At 52.6% G+C, this 17,499-nt stretch overlaps 1 protein-coding gene across 1 annotated transcript in view; it reads left to right on the top strand.

The window, feature by feature from the left end:
- The first annotated feature begins 657 nt into the window (after positions 1-657).
- Positions 658-17,499, top strand: part of LOC138657667 (zinc finger protein 271-like) — a 121,907-nt gene continuing 105,065 nt past the window's right edge. The window contains exon 1 of the mRNA XM_069745381.1: positions 658-782. The gene's annotated coding sequence lies outside the window, so the exon portion shown is untranslated. The remainder of the gene's footprint in view (positions 783-17,499) is intronic.

The raw sequence follows: 17,499 nt of genomic DNA on the forward strand, positions 1-17,499 counted from the left end.
CTCCATTCTCCTCCTGTCACCGCTGAGCCGTCTACACCGGAGCTGCCGGAATCTCCTCCATTCTCCTCCTGTCACCGCTGAGCCGTCTACACCGGAGCTGCCGGAATCTCCTCCATTCTCCTCCTGTCACCGCTGAGCCGTCTACACCGGAGCTACCTGAATCTCCTCCATTCTCCTCCTGTCACCGCTGAGCCACCTACACCGGAGCTGCCGGAATCTCCTCCATTCTCCTCCTGTCACCGCTGAGCCGTCTACACCGGAGCTACCTGAATCTCCTCCATTCTCCTCCTGTCACCGCTGAGCTGTCTACACCGGAGCTGCCGGAATCTCCTCCATTCTCCTCCTGTCACCGCTGAGCCGTCTACACCGGAGCTGCCGGAATCTCCTCCATTCTCCTCCTGTCACCGCTGAGCCGTCTACACCGGAGCTGCCGGAATCTCCTCCATTCTCCTCCTGTCACCGCTGAGCCGTCTACACCGGAGCTGCCGGAATCTCCTCCATTCTCCTCCTGTCACCGCTGAGCCGTCTACACCGGAGTTTCTGGAGGAGAATTAATGTCAGAACAGAACAAGGAGGAAGTGACTGCTGCACTGAGGGGGAGGAGCTGAGGTGACGTCATCATTGTCACATAACAGGATCGTCACTACTTCTCTCTGGAGCTCCGCCCCCTGATCACATGACGGTGACGTCACCACAGGTCCTTCCAGTGCAGCAGCTCCGTCCTGGCTGTGTGCAGCTCGTGTTCTCTGGTGTCAGCCAGCAGCAGGTTTCCCGCCATTCCGGTGAGATTACAGGAGGGTTTGGTGGAGTTCTGGGACTTGTGGTGAATCTGTGAGGAGAGAGCGTGCGGTGTGGGGAGAGCGTGCGGTGTGGGGAGAGCGTGCGGTGTGGGGAGAGCGTGCGGTGTGGGGAGAGCGTGCGGTGAGAGGAGAGCGTGCGGTGTGGGGAGAGCGTGCGGTGAGAGGAGAGCGTGCGGTGTGGGGAGAGCGTGCGGTGAGAGGAGAGCGTGCGGTGAGGGGAGAGCGTGCGGTGTGGGGAGAGCGTGCGGTGTGGGGAGAGCGTGCGGTGTGGGGAGAGCGTGCGGTGAGAGGAGAGCGTGCGGTGTGGGGAGAGCGTGCGGTGTGGGGAGAGCGTGCGGTGTGGGGAGAGCGTGCGGTGAGAGGAGAGCGTGCGGTGAGGGGAGAGCGTGCGGTGTGAGGAGAGCGTGCGGTGTGAGGAGAGCGTGCGGTGAGAGGAGAGCGTGCGGTGTGGGGAGAGCGTGCGGTGAGAGGAGAGCGTGCGGTGTGGGGAGAGCGTGCGGTGTGGGGAGAGCGTGCGGTGTGGGGAGAGCGTGCGGTGTGGGGAGAGCGTGCGGTGTGGGGAGAGCGTGCGGTGAGAGGAGAGCGTGCGGTGTGGGGAGAGCGTGCGGTGTGGGGAGAGCGTGCGGTGTGAGGAGAGCGTGCGGTGTGAGGAGAGCGTGCGGTGAGAGGAGAGCGTGCGGTGTGGGGAGAGCGTGCGGTGAGAGGAGAGCGTGCGGTGTGGGGAGAGCGTGCGGTGAGAGGAGAGCGTGCGGTGTGGGGAGAGCGTGCGGTGAGAGGAGAGCGTGCGGGTAGGGGAGAGCGTGCGGTGTGAGGAGAGCGTGGGGAGAGCGTGCGGTGTGGGGAGAGCGTGCGGTGAGAGGAGAGCGTGCGGTGAGAGGAGAGCGTGCGGTGAGAGGAGAGCGTGCGGTGAGAGGAGAGCGTGCGGTGAGAGGAGAGCGTGCGGTGAGAGGAGAGCGTGCGGTGAGAGGAGAGCGTGCGGTGTGGGGAGAGCGTGCGGTGAGAGGAGAGCGTGCGGTGTGGGGAGAGCGTGCGGTGAGAGGAGAGCGTGCGGTGAGAGGAGAGCGTGCGGTGTGGGGAGAGCGTGCGGTGAGAGGAGAGCGTGCGGTGTGGGGAGAGCGTGCGGTGAGAGGAGAGCGTGCGGTGTGGGGAGAGCGTGCGGTGTGGGGAGAGCGTGCGGTGTGGGGAGAGCGTGCGGTGAGAGGAGAGCGTGCGGTGAGGGGAGAGCGTGCGGTGTGAGGAGAGCGTGCGGTGAGGGGAGAGCGTGCGGTGAGAGGAGAGCGTGCGGTGTGGGGAGAGCGTGCGGTGTGGGGAGAGCGTGCGGTGAGAAGGAGAGCGTGCGGTGAGAGGAGAGCGTGCGGTGTGAGGAGAGCGTGCGGTGTGGGGAGAGCGTGCGGCGAGGGGAGAGCGTGCGGCGAGAGGAGAGCGTGCGGCGTGGGGAGAGCGTGCGGTGTGGGGAGAGCGTGCGGTGAGAGGAGAGCGTGCGGTGAGAGGAGAGCGTGCGGTGTGAGGAGAGCGTGCGGTGTGAGGAGAGCGTGCGGTGTGGGGAGAGCGTGCGGCGAGGGGAGAGCGTGCGGCGAGGGGAGAGCGTGCGGCGAGGGGAGAGCGTGCGGCGTGGGGAGAGCGTGCGGCGAGAGGAGAGCGTGCGGCGAGGGGAGAGCGTGCGGCGAGAGGAGAGCGTGCGGCGAGAGGAGAGCGTGCGGCGAGAGGAGAGCGTGCGGCGTGGGGAGAGCTTGCGGCGTGGGGAGAGCGTGCGGCGTGGGGAGAGCGTGCGGCGTGAGGAGAGCGTGCGGCGTGAGGAGAGCGTGCGGCGTGAGGAGAGCGTGCGGCGTGAGGAGAGCGTGCGGTGAGGGGAGAGCGTGCGGTGTGGGGAGAGCGTGCGGTGTGGGGAGAGCGTGCGGTGTGGGGAGAGCGTGCGGTGTGGGGAGAGCGTGCGGTGTGGGGAGAGCGTGCGGTGAGAGGCACACCTAAGAATGAAGCAATACCAGCAAGCAAAAAAGAAAAGGGCACACAGCAACAAGTGACAGCAAAAAGTACAGCCAAGAAGCAACGAAGAGTGGTGGTGGTGGGAGACTCACTACTGAGAGGCACCGAAGCAGCCATCTGCAGACCGGACATAACTGCAAGAGAAGTATGCTGCCTTCCAGGTGCGATGATCAAGGATGTGACCGATAGGATACCAAAGCTCTTCAGCTCCAAGGACGTCCACCCATTTCTTCTGATACATGTTGGCACCAATGACACGGCAAGGAAGGACCTACCGACAATCTGCAAGGACTTTGAAGAGTTGGGGAAGAAAGTAAAGGAACTGGATGCACAGGTAGTTTTTTCTTCTATCCTTCCAGTAGATGGGCATGGCACCAGGAGATGGAACAGGATCCTTGATGCAAACAACTGGCTAAGACGATGGTGCAGACAACAAGGATTTGGATTCCTGGACCACGGTGTGAATTACTGGTATGATGGACTCCTCGCCAGAGACGGACTACACCTCAACAAACCTGGGAAACACACATTCGCCAGAAGACTCGCTACACTCATCAGGAGGGCGTTAAACTAGAAGAAGAGGGGACGGGAAGAAAAACATTAGACTCGTACAAAGACGACCCAGGAAAACATACTCAGAAGGGAGGTAAGAACATTTCTAAAACAATCCACAGTGAGGAGATTGGAACAAAACAAAATCCTCTAAACTGCATGCTCGCAAACGCCAGAAGCCTGACAAACAAGATGGAAGAACTAGAAGCAGAAATATCTACAGGTAACTTTGACATAGTGGGAATAACCGAGACATGGTTAGATGAAAGCTATGACTGGGCAGTTAACTTACAGGGTTACAGTCTGTTTAGAAAGGATCGTAAAAATCGGAGAGGAGGAGGGGTTTGTCTCTATGTAAAGTCTTGTCTAAAGTCCACTTTAAGGGAGGATATTAGCGAAGGGAATGAAGATGTCGAGTCCATATGGGTTGAAATTCATGGAGGGAAAAATGGTAACAAAATTCTCATTGGGGTCTGTTACAAACCCCCAAATATAACAGAAAGCATGGAAAGTCTACTTCTAAAGCAGATAGATGAAGCTGCAACCCATAATGAGGTCCTGGTTATGGGGGACTTTAACTACCCGGATATTAACTGGGAAACAGAAACCTGTGAAACCCATAAAGGCAACAGGTTTCTGCTAATAACCAAGAAAAATTATCTTTCACAATTGGTGCAGAATCCAACCAGAGGAGCAGCACTTTTAGACCTAATACTATCTAATAGACCTGACAGAATAACAAATCTGCAGGTGGTTGGGCATCTAGGAAATAGCGACCACAATATTGTACAGTTTCACCTGTCTTTCACTAGGGGGACTTGTCAGGGAGTCACAAAAACACTGAACTTTAGGAAGGCAAAGTTTGACCAGCTTAGAGATGCCCTTAATCTGGTAGACTGGGACAATATCCTCAGAAATGAGAATACAGATAATAAATGGGAAATGTTTAAGAACATCCTAAATAGGCAGTGTAAGCGGTTTATACCTTGTGGGAATAAAAGGACTAGAAATAGGAAAAACCCAATGTGGCTAAACAAAGAAGTAAGACAGGCAATTAACAGTAAAAAGAAAGCATTTGCACTACTAAAGCAGGATGGCACCATTGAAGCTCTAAAAAACTATAGGGAGAAAAATACTTTATCTAAAAAACTAATTAAAGCTGCCAAAAAGGAAACAGAGAAGCACATTGCTAAGGAGAGTAAAACTAATCCCAAACTGTTCTTCAACTATATCAATAGTAAAAGAATAAAAACTGAAAATGTAGGCCCCTTAAAAAATAGTGAGGAAAGAATGGTTGTAGATGACGAGGAAAAAGCTAACATATTAAACACCTTCTTCTCCACGGTATTCACGGTGGAAAATGAAATGCTAGGTGAAATCCCAAGAAACAATGAAAACCCTATATTAAGGGTCACCAATCTAACCCAAGAAGAGGTGCGAAACCGGCTAAATAAGATTAAAATAGATAAATCTCCGGGTCCGGATGGCATACACCCACGAGTACTAAGAGAACTAAGTAATGTAATAGATAAACCATTATTTCTTATTTTTAGGGACTCTATAGCGACAGGGTCTGTTCCGCAGGACTGGCGCATAGCAAATGTGGTGCCAATATTCAAAAAGGGCTCTAAAAGTGACCCTGGAAATTATAGGCCAGTAAGTCTAACCTCTATTGTTGGTAAAATATTTGAAGGGTTTCTGAGGGATGTTATTCTGGATTATCTCAATGAGAATAACTGTTTAACTCCATATCAGCATGGGTTTATGAGAAATCGCTCCTGTCAAACCAATCTAATCAGTTTTTATGAAGAGGTAAGCTATAGGCTGGACCACGGTGAGTCATTGGACGTGGTATATCTCGATTTTTCCAAAGCGTTTGATACCGTGCCGCACAAGAGGTTGGTACACAAAATGAGAATGCTTGGTCTGGGGGAAAATGTGTGTAAATGGGTTAGTAACTGGCTTAGTGATAGAAAGCAGAGGGTGGTTATAAATGGTATAGTGTCTAACTGGGTCGCTGTGACCAGTGGGGTACCGCAGGGGTCAGTATTGGGACCTGTTCTCTTCAACATATTCATTAATGATCTGGTAGAAGGTTTACACAGTAAAATATCGATATTTGCAGATGATACAAAACTATGTAAAGCAGTTAATACAAGAGAAGATAGTATTCTGCTACAGATGGATCTGGATAAGTTGGAAACTTGGGCTGAAAGGTGGCAGATGAGGTTTAACAATGATAAATGTAAGGTTATACACATGGGAAGAAGGAATCAATATCACCATTACACACTGAACGGGAAACCACTGGGTAAATCTGACAGGGAGAAGGACTTGGGGATCCTAGTTAATGATAAACTTACCTGGAGCAGCCAGTGCCAGGCAGCAGCTGCCAAGGCAAACAGGATCATGGGGTGAATTAAAAGAGGTCTGGATACACATGATGAGAGCATTATACTGCCTCTGTACAAATCCCTAGTTAGACCGCACATGGAGTACTGTGTCCAGTTTTGGGCACCGGTGCTCAGGAAGGATATAATGGAACTAGAGAGAGTACAAAGGAGGGCAACAAAATTAATAAAGGGGATGGGAGAACTACAATACCCAGATAGATTAGCGAAATTAGGATTATTTAGTCTAGAAAAAAGACGACTGAGGGGCGATCTAATAACCATGTATAAGTATATAAGGGGACAATACAAATATCTTGCTGAGGATCTGTTTATACCAAGGAAGGTGACGGGCACAAGGGGGCATTCTTTGCGTCTGGAGGAGAGAAGGTTTTTCCACCAACATAGAAGAGGATTCTTTACTGTTAGGGCAGTGAGAATCTGGAATTGCTTGCCTGAGGAGGTGGTGATGGCGAACTCAGTCGAGGGGTTCAAGAGAGGCCTGGATGTCTTCCTGGAGCAGAACAATATTGTATCATACAATTATTAGGTTCTGTAAAAGGACATAGATCTGGGGATTTATTATGACGGAATATAGGCTGAACTGGATGGACAAATGTCTTTTTTCGGCCTTACTAACTATGTTACTATGTTACTATGTTACTATGAGAGCGTGCGGTGTGGGGAGAGCGTGCGGTGTGAGGAGAGCGTGCGGTGAGGGGAGAGCGTGCGGTGAGAGGAGAGCGTGCGGTGTGGGGAGAGCGTGCGGTGAGGGGAGAGCGTGCGGTGAGAGGAGAGCGTGCGGTGTGGGGAGAGCGTGCGGTGTGGGGAGAGCGTGCGGTGTGGGGAGAGCGTGCGGTGTGGGGAGAGCGTGCGGTGTGGGGAGAGCGTGCGGTGTGAGGAGAGCGTGCGGTGTGGGGAGAGCGTGCGGTGAGAGGGGAGCGTGCGGTGTGAGGAGAGCGTGCGGTGTGAGTAGAGCGTGCGGTGTGGGGAGAGCGTGCGGTGTGGGGAGAGCGTGCGGTGAGGGGAGAGCGTGCGGTGTGGGGAGAGCGTGCGGTGAGGGGAGAGCGTGCGGTGTGGGGAGAGCGTGCGGTGAGGGGAGAGCGTGCGGTGAGGGGAGAGCGTGCGGTGAGGGGAGAGCGTGCGGTGTGGGGAGAGCGTGCGGTGTAGGGAGAGCGTGCGGTGAGGGGAGAGCGTGCGGTGTAGGGAGAGCGTGCGGTGAGATCAGAGCGTGCGGTGAGGGGAGAGCGTGCGGTGTGGGGAGAGCGTGCGGTGAGGGGAGAGCGTGCGGTGTGAGGAGAGCGTGCAGAGGCTCCTGTGACTGCGGCTCCTCAGTGTGGGGGATGTTAACCCCTTAGTGACGGAGCCAATTTGCTACTTAACCCCTTCACTCCTGGAGCTTTTTCCGTGTTCGGTTCTCGCTCCCTCCTTCCCATAACTCTTGTTTTTCCGTCACTGCGGCCATGTTGGGGCTTATTGTTTGCGGGACGAGTTGGACCTTTGAACGACGTTGGTTTTACCGTGTCGTCGTGTAACGGAAAATGGGAAACAAATTCCAAGTGCGGTGAAATTGTAAAATAACTGCCATCCCACAAGTGTTTTTTGAGTTTTTTCTCCACGTTCACTAGATGGTAAATCTGAGCGGCCGTTGTGATTCTCCAGGTCATTACGAGGTCACAGACACCAAACTTGTCCGGGTTCTTTTATATCTAAGGGGTGACAAAAAAATTCCAAATGTTACTAAAAAAAAAAAAATGGCACCATTTTTCGTGATCTGGGGTCGGGTGAAGGATTATTTTTTTGAGCGCCGAGCTGACGTTTTTATTGATACCACTTTTGTGCAGATACGATCTTTAGATCACCCGTTATTACATTTTAATTCAATGTCACGGCGATCAAAAAAACGTAATTCTGGCGTTTTGACTTTTTCCTCATTCCCACATGTCTACCCGCCGGAGCCCACCTCAGAGGGAGACATACTGACATCACCGCACTATTCCCACATGTCTACCCGCCGGAGCCCACCTCAGAGGGAGACATACTGACATCACCGCACTATTCCCACATGTCTACCCACCGGAACCCACCTCAGAGGGAGACATACTGACATCAGTGCACTATTCCCACATGTCTACCCACCGGAGCTCACCTCAGAGGGAGACATACTGACATCAGCGCACTAATCCCACATGTCTACCCACCGGAGCCACCTCAGAGGGAGACATACTGACATCAGTGCACTATTCCCACATGTCTACCCACCGGAGCCACCTCAGAGGGAGACATACTGACATCACCGCACTATTCCCACATGTCTACCCACCGGAGCCCACCTCAGAGGGAGACATACTGACATCACCGCACTATTCCCACATGTCTACCCACCGGAGCCCACCTCAGAGGGAGACATACTGACATCACCGCACTATTCCCACATGTCTACCCACCGGAGCCCACCTCAGAGGGAGACATACTGACATCAGTGCACTATTCCCACATGTCTACCCACCGGAGCTCACCTCAGAGGGAGACATACTGACATCAGCGCACTAATCCCACATGTCTACCCACCGGAGTCCACCTCAGAGGGAGACATACTGACATCAGTGCACTATTCCCACATGTCTACCCACCGGAGCCACCTCAGAGGGAGACATACTGACATCAGTGCACTATTCCCACATGTCTACCCACCGGAGCCCACCTCAGAGGGAGACATACTGACATCACCGCACTATTCCCACATGTCTACCCACCGGAGCCCACCTCAGAGGGAGACATACTGACATCACCGCACTATTCCCACATGTCTACCCACCGGAGCCCACCTCAGAGGGAGACATACTGACATCAGTGCACTATTCCCACATGTCTACCCACCGGAGCTCACCTCAGAGGGAGACATACTGACATCAGCGCACTAATCCCACATGTCTACCCACCGGAGTCCACCTCAGAGGGAGACATACTGACATCAGTGCACTATTCCCACATGTCTACCCACCGGAGCCACCTCAGAGGGAGACATACTGACATCAGTGCACTATTCCCACATGTCTACCCACCGGAGCCCACCTCAGAGGGAGACATACTGACATCACCGCACTATTCCCACATGTCTACCCACCGGAGCCCACCTCAGAGGGAGACATACTGACATCACCGCACTATTCCCACATGTCTACCCACCGGAGCCCACCTCAGAGGGAGACATACTGACATCAGCGCACTATTCCCACATGTCTACCCACCGGAGCTCACCTCAGAGGGAGACATACTGACATCAGCGCACTATTCCCACATGTCTACCCACCGGAGCCCACCTCAGAGGGAGACATACTGACATCACCGCACTATTCCCACATGTCTACCCACCGGAGCTCACCTCAGAGGGAGACATACTGACATCACCGCACTATTCTCACATGTCTACCCACCGGAGCCCACCTCAGAGGGAGACATACTGACATCACCGCACTATTCCCACATGTCTGCCCACCTCAGAGGGAGACATACTGACATCACCGCACTATTCCCACATGTCTACCCACCGGAGCCCACCTCAGAGGGAGACATACTGACATCACCGCACTATTCCCACATGTCTACCCACCGGAGCCCACCTCAGAGGGAGACATACTGACATCAGCGCACTATTCCCACATGTCTACCCACCGGAGCTCACCTCAGAGGGAGACATACTGACATCAGCGCACTATTCCCACATGTCTACCCACCGGAGCCCACCTCAGAGGGAGACATACTGACATCACCGCACTATTCCCACATGTCTACCCACCGGAGCCCACCTCAGAGGGAGACATACTGACATCAGTGCACTATTCCCACATGTCTACCCACCGGAGCTCACCTCAGAGGGAGACATACTGACATCACCGCACTATTCCCACATGTCTACCCACCGGAGCTCACCTCAGAGGGAGACATACTGACATCACCGCACTATTCCCACATGTCTACCCACCGGAGCCCACCTCAGAGGGAGACATACTGACATCAGTGTACTATTCCCACATGTCTACCCACCGGAGCCCACCTCAGAGGGAGACATGCTGACATCAGTGCACTATTCCCACATGTCTACCCCCCGGAGCTCACCTCAGAGGGAGACATACTGACATCAGTGCACTATTCCCACATGTCTACCCACCGGAGCCCACCTCAGAGGGAGACATACTGACATCAGCGCACTATTCCCACATGTCTACCCACCGGAGCCCACCTCAGAGGAAGACATACTGACATCAGTGCACTATTCCCACATGTCTACCCCCCGGAGCCCACCTCAGAGGGAGACATACTGACATCACCGCACTATTCCCACATGTCTACCCGCCGGAGCCCACCTCAGAGGGAGACATACTGACATCAGCGCACTATTCCCACATGTCTACCCACCGGAGCCCACCTCAGAGGGAGACATACTGACATCACCGCACTATTCCCACATGTCTACCCCCCGGAGCCCACCTCAGAGGGAGACATACTGACATCGCCGCACTATTCCCACATGTCTACCCCCCGGAGCTCACCTCAGAGGGAGACATACTGACATCACCGCACTATTCCCACATGTCTACCCACCGGAGCTCACCTCAGAGGGAGACATACTGACATCAGCGCACTATTCCCACATGTCTACCCACCGGAGCCCACCTCAGAGGGAGACATACTGACATCAGTGCACTATTCCCACATGTCTACCCACCGGAGCTCACCTCAGAGGGAGACATACTGACATCAGTGCACTATTCCCACATGTCTACCCACCGGAGCTCACCTCAGAGGGAGACATACTGACATCAGTGCACTATTCCCACATGTCTACCCACCGGAGCCCACCTCAGAGGGAGACATACTGACATCACCGCACTATTCCCACATGTCTACCCACCGGAGCCCACCTCAGAGGGAGACATACTGACATCAGTGCACTATTCCCACATGTCTACCCACCGGAGCCCACCTCAGAGGGAGACATACTGACATCACCGCACTATTCCCACATGTCTACCCACCTCAGAGGGAGACATACTGACATCAGCGCACTATTCCCACATGTCTACCCACCGGAGCCCACCTCAGAGGGAGACATACTGACATCACCGCACTATTCCCACATGTCTACCCACCTCAGAGGGAGACATACTGACATCAGCGCACTATTCCCACATGTCTACCCACCGGAGCCCACCTCAGAGGGAGACATACTGACATCACCGCACTATTCCCACATGTCTACCCACCGGAGCTCACCTCAGAGGGAGACATACTGACATCACCGCACTATTCCCACATGTCTACCCACCGGAGCCCACCTCAGAGGGAGACATACTGACATCAGCGCACTATTCCCACATGTCTACCCACCGGAGCCCACCTCAGAGGGAGACATACTGACATCAGTGCACTATTCCCACATGTCTACCCACCGGAGCCCACCTCAGAGGGAGACATACTGACATCAGCGCACTATTCCCACATGTCTACCCACCGGAGCCCACCTCAGAGGGAGACATACTGACATCAGCGTACTATTCCCACATGTCTACCCACCGGAGCCCACCTCAGAGGGAGACATACTGACATCACCGCACTATTCCCACATGTCTACCCACCGGAGCCCACCTCAGAGGGAGACATACTGACATCAGTGTACTATTCCCACATGTCTACCCACCGGAACCCACCTCAGAGTGAGACATACTGACATCACCGCACTATTCCCACATGTCTACCCACCGGAGCCCACCTCAGAGGGAGACATTCTGACATCACCGCACTATTCCCACATGTCTACCCACCGGAGCCCACCTCAGAGGGAGACATACTGACATCAGTGCACTATTCCCACATGTCTACCCACCGGAGCCCACCTCAGAGGGAGACATACTGACATCACCACACTATTCCCACATGTCTACCCACCGGAGCCCACCTCAGAGGGAGACATACTGACATCACCGCACTATTCCCACATGTCTACCCACCGGAGCCCACCTCAGAGGGAGACATACTGACATCAGTGCACTATTCCCACATGTCTACCCACCGGAGCCCACCTCAGAGGGAGACATACTGACATCACCGCACTATTCCCACATGTCTACCCACCGGAGCCCACCTCAGAGGGAGACATACTGACATCACCGCACTATTCCCACATGTCTACCCACCGGAGCCCACCTCAGAGGGAGACATACTGACATCACCGCACTATTCCCACATGTCTACCCACCGGAGCCCACCTCAGAGGGAGACATACTGACATCACCGCACTATTCCCACATGTCTACCCACCGGAGCCCACCTCAGAGGGAGACATACTGACATCAGTGCACTATTCCCACATGTCTACCCACCGGAGCCCACCTCAGAGGGAGACATACTGACATCACCGCACTATTCCCACATGTCTACCCACCGGAGCCACCTCAGAGGGAGACATACTGACATCACCGCACTATTCCCACATGTCTACCCACCGGAGCCCACCTCAGAGGGAGACATACTGACATCAGCGCACTATTCCCACATGTCTACCCACCGGAGCCCACCTCAGAGGGAGATATACTGACATCACCGCACTATTCCCACATGTCTACCCACTGGAGCCCACCTCAGAGGGAGACATACTGACATCAGTGCACTATTCCCACATGTCTACCCACCGGAGCCCACCTCAGAGGGAGACATACTGACATCACCGCACTATTCCCACATGTCTACCCACCGGAGCCCACCTCAGAGGGAGACATACTGACATCACCGCACTATTCCCACATGTCTACCCACCGGAGCCCACCTCAGAGGGAGACATACTGACATCAGTGCACTATTCCCACATGTCTACCCACCGGAGCCCACCTCAGAGGGAGACATACTGACATCACCGCACTATTCCCACATGTCTACCCACCGGAGCCCACCTCAGAGGGAGATATACTGACATCACCGCACTATTCCCACATGTCTACCCACCGGAGCCCACCTCAGAGGGAGACATACTGACATCACCGCACTATTCCCACATGTCTACCCACCGGAGCCCACCTCAGAGGGAGACATACTGACATCACCTCACTATTCCCACATGTCTACCCACCGGAGCTCACCTCAGAGGGAGACATACTGACATCACCGCACTATTCCCACATGTCTACCCACCGGAGCCCACCTCAGAGGGAGACATACTGACATCAGCGCACTATTCCCACATGTCTACCCACCGGAGCCCACCTCAGAGGGAGACATACTGACATCAGTGCACTATTCCCACATGTCTACCCACCGGAGCCCACCTCAGAGGGAGACATACTGACATCAGTGCACTATTCCCACATGTCTACCCACCGGAGCCCACCTCAGAGGGAGACATACTGACATCAGCGCACTATTCCCACATGTCTACCCACCGGAGCCCACCTCAGAGGGAGACATACTGACATCACCGCACTATTCCCACATGTCTACCCACCGGAGCTCACCTCAGAGGGAGACATACTGACATCACCGCACTATTCCCACATGTCTACCCACCGGAGCCCACCTCAGAGGGAGACATACTGACATCACCGCACTATTCCCACATGTCTACCCTCCGGAGCCCACCTCAGAGGGAGACATACTGACATCAGTGCACTATTCTCACATGTCTACCCACCGGAGCCCACCTCAGAGGGAGACATACTGACATCACCGTACTATTCCCACATGTCTACCCACCGGAGCCCACCTCAGAGGGAGACATACTGACATCACCGCACTATTCCCACATGTCTACCCACCGGAGCCCACCTCAGAGGGAGACATACTGACATCAGCGCACTATTCCCACATGTCTACCCACCGGAGCCCACCTCAGAGGGAGACATACTGACATCACCGCACTATTCCCACATGTCTACCCACCGGAGCCCACCTCAGAGGGAGACATACTGACATCACTGCACTATTCACACATGTCTACCCACCGGAGCTCACCTCAGAGGGAGACATACTGACATCACCGCACTATTCCCACATGTCTACCCACCGGAGCCCACCTCAGAGGGAGACATACTGACATCACCGCACTATTCCCACATGTCTACCCACCGGAGCCCACCTCAGAGGGAGACATACTGACATCACCGCACTATTCCCACATGTCTACCCACCGGAGCTCACCTCAGAGGGAGACATACTGACATCACCGCACTATTCCCATATGTCTACCCACCGGAGCCCACCTCAGAGGGAGACATACTGACATCACCGCACTATTCCCACATGTCTACCCACCGGAGCCCACCTCAGAGGGAGACATACTGACATCACCGCACTATTCCCACATGTCTACCCACCGGAGCCCACCTCAGAGGGAGACATACTGACATCACCGCACTATTCCCACATGTCTACCCACCGGAGCTCACCTCAGAGGGAGACATACTGACATCACCGCACTATTCCCATATGTCTACCCACCGGAGCCCACCTCAGAGGGAGACATACTGACATCACCGCACTATTCCCACATGTCTACCCACCGGAGCTCACCTCAGAGGGAGACATACTGACATCACCGCACTATTCCCACATGTCTACCCACCGGAGCCCACCTCAGAGGGAGACATACTGACATCACCGCACTATTCCCACATGTCTACCCACCGGAGCCCACCTCAGAGGGAGACATACTGACATCACCGCACTATTCCCACATGTCTACCCACCGGAGCCCACCTCAGAGGGAGACATACTGACATCACCGCACTATTCCCACATGTCTACCCACCGGAGCCCACCTCAGAGGGAGACATACTGACATCAGCGCACTATTCCCACATGTCTACCCACCGGAGCCCACCTCAGAGGGAGACATACTGACATCAGTGCACTATTCCCACATGTCTACCCACCGGAGCCCACCTCAGAGGGAGACATACTGACATCACCGCACTATTCCCACATGTCTACCCACCGGAGCCCACCTCAGAGGGAGACATACTGACATCAGTGCACTATTCCCACATGTCTACCCACCGGAGCCCACCTCAGAGGGAGACATACTGACATCAGTGCACTATTCCCACATGTCTACCCACCGGAGCCCACCTCAGAGGGAGACATACTGACATCACCGCACTATTCCCACATGTCTACCCACCGGAGCCCACCTCAGAGGGAGACATACTGACATCACCGCACTATTCCCACATGTCTACTTTACAGCCGCACAATTTTGGAAACAATTTTTTTTTTTGTTAGGGAGTTATAAGGGTTAAAAGTTGACCAGCGATTTCTCATTTTTACAACACCATTTTTTAGGGACCACCTCACATTGAAGTCATTTTGAGGGGTCTATATGATAGAAAATAACCAAGTGTGACTCCATTCTACAAACTGCACCCCTCAAGGTGGTCAAGACTAGGGTTGAGCGAAACGGGTCGTTCATTTTCAAAAGTCGCCGACTTTTGGCAAAGTCGGGTTTCATGAAACCCGATCCGACCCCTGTGCGGGGTCGGCCATGCGGTACGCGACTTTCGCGCCAAAGTCTCGTTTCAATGACGCGAAAAGCGCCATTTCTCAGCCAATGAAGGTGAACGCAGAGTGTGGGCAGCGTGATGACACAGGTCCTGGTCCCCACCATCTTAGAGAAGGGCATTGCAGTGATTGGCTTGCTGTCTGCGGCGTCACAGGGGCTATAAAGGGGAGTTCCCGCCGACCGCCATGTTACTGCTGCTGATCTGAGCTTAGGGAGAGGTTGCTGCCGCTTCGTCAGAAGCAGGGATAGCGTTAGGCAGGGTCCATTAACCACCAAACCGCCTATGCTGTAGCGATTTCCACTGCCCAACACCACCCTCGGTGTGCAGGGACAGTGGAGGCTACATTTTTTTTTTTTCCTCAGCGCTGTAGCTCATTGGGCTGCCCTAGAAGGCTCCCTGATAGCTGCATTGCTGTGTGTACGCCGCTGTGCAAACCAACTGCTTTTTTCAAAGCACAAATCCTCTTGTTCCTTCCTTTCTGCACAGCTATCTTGTTTGTTTGTCCACACTTTTTATTTAATTTGTGCATCAGTCCACTCCTTATTGCTGCCTGCCATACCTGGCTGAGATTACTGCAGGGAGATAGTAATTGAAGGACACTCCCTGTTTTTTTTTTTTTTTTTGTGGGAGATTAAGATTGACATTTCTGCTAGAGTGCCATCCCTGTGTGTGCCATCTCTCACTCAGTGGGCCATAGAAAGCCTATTTATTTTTTTGCTTGATTTGGGTTATAAAATCTACCTGAAAAAATCACTACATCAATCAGTGGGAGAAAAATATTGGCCTCAGGGCTTGTGTGCCACTCCTGACTCCTGTGTGCATCATCACTCACTCAGTGGGCCATAGAAAGCCCTTTTTTTTTTTTTACTTTATTTGGGTTCATAATTCTACCTGAAAAAATCAATAAATCAATCAGTGGGAGATTAATATTGGCCTTTGGGCTTGTGTGCCAGTCCTAAGCGTGCCATCTCTCTCTCTGATAGTGGGCCATAGAAAGCCTATTTATTATTTTTTTTATTGGGTTTATAAATTTTCCCTGGAACAAAAAAAATAAAGTGGGAGATTAATATTGGCCTCTGGGCTTGTGTGCCAGTCCTGAGCGTGCCATCTCTCTCACAAATAGTGGGCCATAGAAAGCCTATTTATTTTTATTTTTTTTGTTTTACAAATTCTCCCTGAAAAAAAAAAAGGGAGATTAATATTGGCCTTTGGGCTTGTGTGCCAGTCCTAAGCGTGCCATCTCTCTCTGTCTCTCAGATAGTGGGCCATAGAAAGCCTATTTATTTTTTTTTTTTGGTTTTACAAATTCTCCCTGAAAAAAAAAAAAAGGGAGATTAATATTGGCCTTTGGGCTTGTGTGCCAGTCCTAAGCGTGCCATCTCTCTCTCACAAATAGTGGGCCATAGAAAGCCTATTTTTTTTTTTTTTTTGGTTTTATAAATTTTCCCTGAAAAAAAATAAAAAGTGGGAGATTAATATTGGCTTCTGGGCTTGTGTGCCAGTCCTGAGCGTGCCATCTCTCTCACAAATAGTGGGCCATAGAAAGCCTATTTATGTTTTTGGTTGATTTGGGTTCTAAAGTCTACCTGAAAAAATCAATAAATCAATCAGTGGGAGATAAATATTGCCCTTTCTGCTTGTGTGCCAGTCTTGACTCCTGGGTGTGCCATCTCTCTCTCTCTCTCCAATTGTGGGCCATAGAAAGCCTATTATTTTTTTAGCTTGATTTGGGTTCCAAAATCTACCTGAAAAAATCACTACATCAATCAGTGGGAGATAAATATTGGCCTCTGGGCTTGTGTGCCACTCCTGACTCCTGTGTGCGTCATCTCTCACTCAGTGGGCCATAGAAAGCCTTTTTTTGTTTTATTTGTTTTCTAAATTCTCCCTGAAAAAATCATTTTATTTTATTTGGTTTCTAAATTCTTCCTGAAAAAATCATTTTATTCTATTATTTTTTTTTTCCTAAAGTCTCCCTGAAAAAAAAAAAAAAATCAAATCAGTGGGAGATTAATATTTACATTTGCGCTTCAGTGACAGTCCTGCGTGTGTGGCATCTCTCTCATTTGTTGCCACCAACAACAGAGTGTGTAACATTGTGCCTGATTTTCGTTGTGGTCTCACTCACCTGTAAAGGGGTAGCTAAATCATACTGAAGTTATAGCTCACCGTGTAAGTTGTGTGACAGCAACAAATACCGTTAGTTTGTTTACGTTTTTAAAA

The sequence above is a fragment of the Ranitomeya imitator genome, chromosome 1 (genome assembly GCF_032444005.1).
Source record: "Ranitomeya imitator isolate aRanImi1 chromosome 1, aRanImi1.pri, whole genome shotgun sequence".
In the NCBI taxonomy this organism is placed as follows: Eukaryota; Metazoa; Chordata; class Amphibia; order Anura; family Dendrobatidae; genus Ranitomeya; species Ranitomeya imitator.